The sequence below is a fragment of the Tyto alba genome, unplaced genomic scaffold (genome assembly GCF_018691265.1).
Source record: "Tyto alba isolate M040663 unplaced genomic scaffold, T.alba_DEE_v4.0 Super-Scaffold_46, whole genome shotgun sequence".
NCBI classification, from domain to species: domain Eukaryota; kingdom Metazoa; phylum Chordata; class Aves; order Strigiformes; family Tytonidae; genus Tyto; species Tyto alba.
The window spans coordinates 7,781,374-7,792,109 of record NW_024881322.1 but is presented as its reverse complement, the minus strand read 5'-3'; positions in this window follow the sequence as shown (position 1 = coordinate 7,792,109).

The window sequence follows — 10,736 nt, the reverse complement described above, 5'->3', positions numbered from 1 at the left end:
TAGTTATATTTCAACAATGTAAGTCTTTTTACATGAGTGCAACTTTTAACAGTTGAGAGTGACTCTTTGAAGAGTACAGCTCATTTTAGAGTCTGTTGCCATAAATAAACTCAACAATGCCAAGTTATATTCTGGAATTCAAGGCAAGTTTGCTTCTAGCTATGCAGACCCACAGGGATGGTGAGGTGACCTGTCATTGTCTCTTGTCATTTTGTCCTACCTGAGAAGAACAGGGTTGCTTCAGTAGTCAAATTCCACTTTTTTTTTTTTTTTTTAATTCAGCTTGAAGTTGTGAAAAAGAATTTGCATGAAGTGAACTAAATACCAGGACCCCATTCATGCACTCTGTATATACAGCCCATACAGTCAGATTCCTACTTTTGATTCTTACTTCTAAAGGTTTTTTTGGACCTGTTTTTTCCTGTTAGCATTCCCAAGTCTAAGCAGAGCATGTAATGTTTGCAGTTTTTACATATGTTTTGCAAACCTAATACTTATACTGTTAACCTTATGCTAATTTAAATATTGTTTTCTACTCTTTAACGTTCAGAAGCCCACTAGATGAGTTAAGATTAGAAGGTAGCTTGACACCTAGAATCCCCAGCCCACATTAGCACTGCTTTTACGTGAACGAAACGCTAAGATTTCTTAAGGCCTGTCTAGGATTTTTAGTGCCTGTTCTTTATTAAGTGCTTTGCTGTATGTGGAGAAAAAATGGCCCATCATTTGTATAAAGAAGGATAGGAAAATTGAGGAGTACTTCTCACTCGCTTTCAGGCATCCGTTGAAGTACTCCTCACTTCTCTTCATCCTAAACCAAGGGCTTCTCCCACGCTTGCCTGCTTGTGGCTGAGGTGGTAATCCCCCACGGGACACGCTGGGACAATCCCTCAGCATCAGTTTCTGGACTGCAGGACACACTGGGACTCAGAGCACACTGGGGAGCAGTGACACTGCCTGCACGAGTAGTGGTACTCCTGTACACCCGGTGTCACAAACGTACATTAGTGTATTGAGAGCATTCCATGACCCGGAGTGATGCTGACAAAGACTGTTGAGTGATGTCTCCAAAATGTCTTCCTAATGCAGTGGAGTTTCAAGGAACTTCTCTGTGTGCTGGGGGAGCCTGGAGCTAGGAGCCAGCACACACACTGGCTGCACGCACGTGTTGGGAGATGGTTACCACAGGCTGTTAGAAGTCTATGACTTACCAAATTGCTGGTAGGAAATCAAATGTCAGCGCTTTCCTGATAGACTAAGTGACTGTACTACAGCTTATTCTCAGGTTGAAAGGCTGAAAGGTTCTCAGGCTGTCCCTCTATCCATCTGAGCTTCAACAAAACTGGAGAAGACCAACTAGAAAGAAAAATTTACATACTGACCACTTTCCAAAAATCTGGAAGGAGTGATAGAGAGTTAGATGGGTAAAAATGTGTATAAGAAGTCTGCACCATGCCTTTATACATGCCATTAGAGAGAATAAAGGTAATTCATTTTTTGATAAAAGTTTAGAAACTCTAAAATGGTCTGCAATGCATATGCAAAAGCTAATTCTGGGGCAGTGCTGTGGCTCAGTATCTTGTGAAATACCAACTGTAAACTGAATGCTTTATATCCCCTTGGAAAGTAGACAGTCTTGGCTTTCCAGTGACATAAACCAATCCTTTCCTGCCTTAATGCCTCCAAGTGTAGTTTTTGGAGATTGAATTAATGTTTTAGGAAAGAAAGAGAAACCTTTGTCTGGCATGTTGTTTTGTGTTTTAAAATTGTAGCTACTCTGTAAAATGTTGGTGTGAGAAGCCATCATGTGGTGTGTACTTGTTGGTGCTCATTGTTTCCCCGGGAGGTGAATGATAAACTGAGCTTATTAGGCATCTAGCTGGTTGGCTAATGACCTACTTTCTGATCTGAGAGTAACTGAGAGTGTTTTTTGTTTCAGTCTCCTGGATATCACATGGTTAAAACTGACTATCAGGATTTGTGAACCATTAGTCATGAAATTTCTGTTGCAAAAGATGTTGGCTTCTTCATTATTACAGATTCCTCTTCTATTTCCCTTATTTTCCTCCAAAATTTGGGAACAGCAGCAGATTTTCCCGACCTGGAATGAAGCAATTGAGCAATAGTCCAGAATTTTCTTAATCACAAAGATCAAGAAATAAAGAAGTAAAGGGCTTTTCTTTCATAAAGCCCTTTATTTAGAAGCTGAGAAGGGGTAGCACAGTGCACCATGCCTCAGAAACATGGATACTTTCCCCAGCCCTGGCAGTAGTCTATGGGATAATCTCATATTAATTTTTTCACTTTTGGGTTTCAAATACTTCCCTCTTATCTCATTTTTAAGAGGTTCTCCATATCCAGTGGCTTACAGCAGAAGAGTTAAGACTCTATAACTTAACAAGAATTTCAAAGCTTTCCTTGAGTCCACAGGAACACATGAATGCCTTTACCAGCCAGGGATTTGCAAAAGCAGTCTAGACTTTGTAAAAGCAGTTATTAATATTAGGTCTCACCTGAAGTAATTTATTGGAAAACACTGTATACACAGCAAGGGGAAAAAGATTCTCAGACATGACAGGATTTCCTTTATGCTTTGATCTTTGGTTTTATAATCTGTAGGAACTAGTATACAAATCAAAATGCCACTTCTGGAAGTCTGGATTCTCACAAAGATGAGCATGTAATCACAGTTTCGCTTTTGCCTAAATTGACAGCTTTTCTGTCCCATTGTTTCCTACAGTTCCTCACTTCCTCATTGAGCTGCTGCAGCTAAAACCTTTCTCCTCTTAAATTACTTTGATGACTCCCTCCTTCTGATGTTCATGGTTAAAAAATGTGATAGAAAGATGCCACCTTTCAACAGAAGAAGCTCCCCCGTGAGTTATCTTCTATAGCTATAAACAAGCAGCAATGGTTTCTTCTCCAAAGAGTATAACTAGGTGAGGCAGACCAAAAGGAGCAGCGGTAATGATTTTCCCAGAAACTAATCTAGAACTACAAGAGAGAGGATTTGCAAGTTTTGTGCAGAAGAGATAAGTAGCAGACCTCAAAACGGAACACACATCCCCTGATATCCAGCCCTGTCTATAACCGTATGGGCACCTCCGCTATTTCTTTGTGGTTGCCAACACAAGGGTGTAAATCCAAGCAAGCAGTGCTGAGCACTTTCAGCTCCCAGTGAAGTAAGTAGGACTCAGAGGTGCTCAGCCCCGTGCTGCCCTGGGCGGGAAGGTGCCACTGGACCTGCTCTAGGCCAGCGCCAGTTCAACCTCCGCCACCCCCAGGCTCTGCTACCTGCCTGCATCAGCTGCCTTCTCCTATTTCTCATACGTCTTGAATCCACCACACACACGTAGGAGTATCTAAATTAAAAATAGCAACCCAGAAAAAAGTGCTGTGCAGTCGGAGAGCTGATTTGCAGCTGAATTATTCATCCCCACATATCCCTCTCATCCCAGGATGGTAGTACCGGAGATGCGCAGGTGCAGCCTGGCTCAGGGACTGGTGATGCCAGGGAGAAACAACAACCTTGTGGGTGTCTGCTTCCTTGGTCCCTTGTCAGCAAGCCTAATTCCCCACTGGTCAGCTCATCTGTCTTTTTATACCAGCTGCCACATGAAAACACCTTAAACCACCACCCTGCTTCCCTCTATGCTGCCTCCCTTCACTTATTACCAAATAACTGGACTAATGCACCTCGGCTCTCGCAAACCCAAACAACTGAATTAGTCCAACCTTTTAAAAGGTTATTGGAACATCCTGTTCTATTAACACCAAGCCTTAGTGGAGAAACATATAAAAAAGCTGTTCCTGTGCTCTTATTAGCCAGGTCTGAGCTGAGGTGCTTTGGTGGGTTGCCAGCATGCAAAATTGCAATTTACAAGAGACCATGAGTGATTTTCCCTGTGTATCTGCAGGGGTGGCCCTTGGTTTTAATCAGCTCTCTGGTAGCTGTGATTGCAGTGCGCATTACAAAAATTGCTGGCAGTTAATTGTCACTTTTTTTGCATGGAATTTTTGTAAATAACATTTTTATTCCCACGGATAATCATTCAATTACCAGAGCAACCATAAAAAGCTCAGAAGTCAGAACATCCTGAGACATGAAAGAGGGACACAAGAAAAAAAAAAAAAAACAAAAGCAAAACTGGACTTCAAAGTAGTCTTCATGGTTCCTGGCTGGCATTCTGCTTTCCTTGCCTGGTGTGGCATATTTGTCATGGCCTCCCTCACTGCCGTGATGCCGGGCTGGAGCCTCACAGGACCCTGCCAAAGCATCCTCCCTGAGGATCTATCCCTGCTGCAAAACTCATGGGCACATGAAAACTGAATAATATAATAATAACAAAAAACCAGGCTTTTTGGTAGTGCCTCTTTGCTTCTGGTAGACAAAACCTCCCAGTTTAACTGGTAACGTAAGCACAATGTTAGAAGTTTGTATTGTGCAAAACACAGCTCAGCCCCAGACTGTCCTGGGCAATGGTTTCCATGTCTGCATGCTTCTTCTCCATTGGCTCTCTTGTCTGTGGGGTCCCAGCACTATTTTTTTCTTGCATGGTTTCTGTAGGTTACCTACACGGGTGTCACATTCCCTGTCTCATTCCTGAAGCTTGGTGTCACGTGCCAACAACTCATTGACAATCCAGCCGTGGCTGCTTTGGAGGTGTGCTGGCGTCTTAGCAGGCTAATCTTCCCCCACAAGACTTCAATCACTTCATTCTGAATTACAGCAAATTGTAGTCATCAGAAACACATAATGGAGACGTGAGTCCGTGGAGGGATGGTCCCACCTCACTTTGCTGCTGCAGGCATTCATAAAGGAAGATAGCAAGGGCTGCAGTAGCACCCTACCCTCTCCCACGATCCAGCACATCTTTCCAGCTTCCACCTCAGCCTGAGTAATTGCATAGGTGGAGCAGGAGACCCAGGTTGGCTTTGGATGTTAATTCAAGTGACCGAGGGACCGAAGTGACCAAGAGAACTGAGAAGACACTCAGCAGCTGTAAATTGAGGATCATCCAAGGAAGCACTTGTTACTTGGATAGAAATGCTACAATCTTTCTCTTAAGTTTCTGATCTACTTCTGCAGCTCAGTGATACAGGAGTCTGTGCCAGACATCAATCTGGGCACTTGTCTCAGGGCTTCAGCTTTGCTTTTTTCTACTAGTTGGCACTTGGCAACGTCATCCCTTCACTGCAGGGGCCCGTTTCTTCCTGGTGGGAACTGCTGGGAGCAGGTCTGCTACTCGTACACACCTGAGCATCCTTCGCTGGCATGGAAATGCCCAGGTTCAGGCACCTTCAGAGTACAGCCAGAAAGAAGCCCTCCAGTTTTCACAGATCTCTATCGCTTTTGCTAGATTTTGTATCACCTTCTCTCTAGCTGATAAATCTCAGCTGGGAGGCAGCTGTTCACTAACCGCTGAAACGGGGCCAGTTTCTCCAAAAAGGGCCATTTAGTGAGACTCCTGCTACCTTCTGTATTCATGCATATCCTCCATACACTTCATTTTTGCAGTTAAACATTAGCTTCATGTGAAGATTTGCTGAGCAGTGACAGAAAAAGCAGGCTGGGAAGAGGAGAAGAGAGCCAGGGAATGCTATTTGTGTGATGTCAAAAGAGCACCAGATTTTACTGTTATCTCTGATGAAATGCTGAAGGGCAAGTGAGAAAACAGAGATTTGTTAGCACCGATCATAGTTCCTCCCTGGCTGGACTCACAAAACAGCAAGGACTAGGGAAAAGAGAGAATTTTGAGTGGCATTCAGCTGTATATTTAAGGATGATTCATCCTCCATCTATTGCAAAATCTCTTTTTTTTTAATGTAGTTGAATTTTCATGAAGGAATATATGAACTTTGGCTGCAACAGATGTCATCTTGGAGGGCTGGTTGGTTTTTTTTTTTTTTAATATCTGACTGTAGCCATAGTATAATAGGGAATATTTGGCTTTCATCTTTCACCACTTCAAGCTATAAAATCCAGAGCAGATGATCATTAGCATGCATTACTTGAGAGGTACAGCACTCAGTGAGTCAGGGTACAGATCAAGAATTAATTGTTGAAGAAATTCAAAAATAATCCACTGAAGAACAGACACATTTGAGAACATTGCAGTCTATCCAGACTCCGAAGAGCCAGTGCACAATGAAGATAGCTGCGGTAATGGGTTGCCCTAAGGCTTCCCTGAAGGGACGCAGGGAGGATTTGCTGGAAATGCAGTGGCGGGGGGGGGAACATGGTGGGGGTCTGCAAGGAGAGTTCTGGCAATGTGCTGCAATGGGAGTATGGAGGGTGAGGTTGCATGGTGGAAACTTCCAGTTCCCAGCTTGAGTTTCCATAGGAAAAGGAGTCACTCGCTGAGCTGAAGATGGCTGAGGTGGCAGCTGGCCAGAGTGCAGGTTGCTGGAGGCACTTTCTAACAGGCTGCGGGGGAGCAGGCTTCAGTTTTCACAGCCCACCAGCATGGACTGAACCACCTGCAACAGGGCGGTGGCCTATGGGATGCGCCTGCTTGGAGACACACGTAGAAGTGCTGACGAGGCCATGCTTTGTGGCAGCATCCTTCAGGCAGCGCCTAGCACCCGGGGGGCTGCGGCTGAAACAGAGCCCTTCGTTAGCTCCTTGCACGATTGCACTGCTGAGCTTTCCTGCAAAACATTTCAATCTCTTCTGAACAACTGTCTTGGTGGCAGAGCCTAACCTCTGCCACGCTTTCTGGATGCTGGGAGTTCCTTGTTGCTATAATTATTCACCCTGCCCTTTATGCAATGCCAACACTGCTGCTGATTTATCTGCTATATTTCAGGGCCTTTTTCAAGACTCCAGTTTCCTGTGAGAATATTTCTCCCTGATTTATATGGGCTGTAGTGGATCAGGCCATTAGGGACAGAAATGGCCACACAACTGGCCTCAGCCTGCAGGCTGCACAGCGAGCTGTACTGTAAAATATTTATGAAAGAGTTGCCCCAGAGCTCTGGCTTTTGAGGGGAAGAAGAACATGTCCAGCCAGTGCAGACTGTTTCTCTCTTTACCCGGATTATTTCCAGGGTCCAAGCAGCCAGAATTTCTTACTACTTTCTTTGATTAGATCATCACTTTGTAAAGAAATTCTTTCTGGCAGCCAATCATCATTTTCTTCTGCTAATTTTCCATAAATTTCTCCCAACTCTCTCCTGTACTGTATCATCTATGTGCTCTTCAGATTACTCTCTCCAGCTAAGTTCCTGTTGCTTTCATGCCTTTTGTAGCTTGGGCAAGTCACAAAAAGCAACCCAGACCAAAACTATCTGAAATCAAACTAATTTAAAATCTCGGATTCTGCCAACTCATGCTCATAGCCAACAAAAAAAGTGCCCCCGAAGCCCATTCATCACTGGAATTGCCTGGAGGATGCTGTGCCTGGAGCAGGGCACAGGGACTGCACCAGGACAGTGCCCCTCGGCTGGCTCTGCAGCTGCCTCCGCTCAGCAGACTCACCTCTGCTTTGCTCAGAGTCCTGGTGCAAAAACTTCTCCCTTTTTGTTTACTGGATTGGCTCTAGGAGGTGCATCTGGGTGAGCACGACAATTTGGAAGCTGAAAATGGATTCATTCTGTATGTGTCCTGCTCTCAGAAAGCAGAGGAGTGCTTCACGTTGTGTTCACCCCATGAGCTAAGACTACAAGATGATCATTTTTCTTCCATGAACTTTGTGAAGTACAAGGCTCCAGAAATGCTGCACTGACTCTAGACCAAGGGTGGGTAATGGACTGTTCTTGAACTCTTGCCAATGGGTCAGGGAGGCACAGGGCACGGGAAGAGATTTTCTCTGTTTTCAGTGCCAGTAGTGATTATTTCTCTGATCCAATTTGCCAGATGTTTTGTGTGCCCCTGTTAGAACGCCGTAATTTTTAGAGACAAGGCTGGCCCTGCCTTAAAACCAAACAGGAGCCTTAAAAAAACCTCTAAGTTGTTTCCCTCAGACAAACCAGTACCTAAGCACTTCTGTAAATGAAAGCTTTCACTCTTTTGTCACACTGAGACTTAATGACCAAGTATGACCCTAGAAGTAGGGGGTCAAATGGTGGCCTATTTACTGGTTGTTTTCACAAACTATAACTAGTGGACTTTTTAATTGCCTTTCTAAGAGGTTTCTGCCCTGTTTCTGCCCCCTGCCTCCTGGCCAGAGGTCTCTGCTCTCTCAGTCGTGCCAGAGACTGAATCAGTGATGTTTTTATGGCCTGTCTCTAACAGAGGGGACAAAAATCTCCTCCTCTTGTGGGTTTGTGGGAAAGGATGATAACTGGCAGTTACTGTCTGTGCCTAATGCATTACTGCCTGAGCAGTATTTACAAAGGTAACAACCCTGTCTGAAGCTAATGTAGGGGTGCAGCTAGGAGTGACAAAAGTCCTGTCATTAGAGCAAGTGTATTAAGAAGTTGGTGTCAATTTAATTGTTTTTCAGTGGCACAAAAGACCTGCTGCTGAGAGAGACAAGAGCTGTCATATGTTACTTTACTGACGACAAGCTCTGATTTACTCCTTTGGTTAGCAGTTTGCAAAAGAAGGTCTGTTGTGCCATTCAGAGGGCGTATGCAGGCTTCAGCACCTGCCCAGGTTGGTCCTATGGGATAAGGAGAAGGTCTGATCCTGCCCCTTAATCTGACCCATGCTAGCTTTCCCTTCCCATTTCAGCAGCTTGGGTGTCCGTGCCCTTCCCCTGCCCCTTGCCATTTCAGTTTCTCTCCACAGTGTGAACTAAAGGGAGGTTCGCACCCCCCCAGAGGTGAATGGAGCTGTGACCATCAGCTGGAGAGCCTCGAATCCTTCCTTTCTCCAGCACTGTTGTGGGGTGGGGGTTCAAAAGCTTCATTTGGGCTGGGAGGGAATTAGTACCTTGCTCCATGCCCACAATATTTGCTTTACAAAATAGTCACAGATGTGGGTTATTTTCTGCTACTAACTAGAAGAATAGTTTTAAAGCTACATGTCACTCTCCCATTTCACTTTTAAGAGACAGTGCTTATTTTTAGAAGAAATTACTCACAAACAGTAGGTTTTCCTGGTCATATCTGCTGATAGAAATGTCTGTATTGCAGATGGCAGCATGTCTAATCCTCATGAGACAAATTTCCTGGAACTGAACAGAAGACAAAGTGTGAATATCACAGCATCATTTAAGTAACTGTTCCTGATTAGTAGAAAATCAGTCAGCAATACAAAACAATTATTTAAAAAAGCAATGTCTTGGACATCCATTTTAAGTTTCACATAAACAGCTCAATCTTTCTCAAGCTAGTTGTGGCTGCAGAAGCAAAATCGGGTAATGAAAACATTGTTTTGAACTAGTAATTAATGAACAAATTGCTCACTAATCACAGAGATGTTTCTTCACTGACACAGATAGACGCCCTCTGGTTTCTTTCCCTTCTTGAACCACCATAGTAATGAGACAAAATTAAAGCTACTGTTTGGGGGAATTACTAGCTCTGAACTAGCTTGCAAGCCGGCAGAAGAAGAACAGGGTCTTGAAGGGCCTCCTGTCAACTTTCTCCTTGTTCAAGCTGAGTGGACTGGTTATGAGTTTTCACAGATGGTCAGTCAAATAACCAGAGAGAAACACCACAGCTCCTACAGGACATGCGTATTAATGAAAGGCAATGCCTGATGAACAAGTTGTACAGATTAGCCTTTTCTATATAAGGATATTGTTGGAAAAAAAAAAAAAAAGTTGAGAAAAAAAAGTAGCAGAGAAATAAAACTGAGGTTTTGACTCTCCTGAGAGATCAGGTCTATATTGTTGGTGTGAAAGGATTTCATATTTACCTCTTAATATTGCTTGATAACTGCAAACTTGTGAAGAGTAGGAACAAAAAGTACCCAAGCATGACCACTGAAGTTGAAAACAAAGTATTAGCCTAGGCAATGCATTTCAAAGTGATCTGCTTTTCAGTGGAAGCTATGTGGGGGGATTTACAATAAAAAGGGAAAAAAAATTAAATTGTGTCTGAGGTAGATATTCTTCATATCTTTAAAAGGATTCAATCTTAGGGTGATTCTAGAATATAGATAAAGCCCATGGGCAAAGAATAATAAAACTCATTAATTTTTTGTGCCTCTTTTTTTCGTCTCCATCTGTCCTTCCCACCCTCCCTCACTGTTGAAGTTTAAAGAAAAATAATCTACATGCACTGATAAAAGGAAGATCAAGACAGAAGCCCCATAACTCTGCCAAGAGACACTGAGACCTTTTACCCTACAGAGCTCAGCACAGGGTGTTGGAGGGAAAGCTTCACTTCTTTTCCTGTTTCCATTTCAGCAGGTTGGGTGTCTGCCCTTTTAATCCAGCCTTTGTTTAGTGGAAGGGGCCTGAGACATTTCTTCCTTAGTTGCTCTGCTGTGTATCCTTTCCCATCCTGGAAATCAGGATGTTTGGGATACCACAGGTGAGCAGGACCACTCCCAGTACATGCATGCTAAATATTAAAAACTTTTGACAGCGTAATCTGCCATCAGAGGAAATAAAACTAATACATATTTATGCAAATCAGTATACTCAGCACAGATAATATATGACCCAAAGACTCTGTTGGCTTTTTTTTAGGCTTAGTGTAGGTGAGTGGAAGGTTCCTCTGTGACTGCAATAGAGTAGAAAGGCTAACGACTCTGAGAGAGAAGGGAGGTAGGATGGATCGGACACAGTGGATGAATTACTGGAGCATGGCCCTGAGGAAAACCAGACATCTCAGGGCTA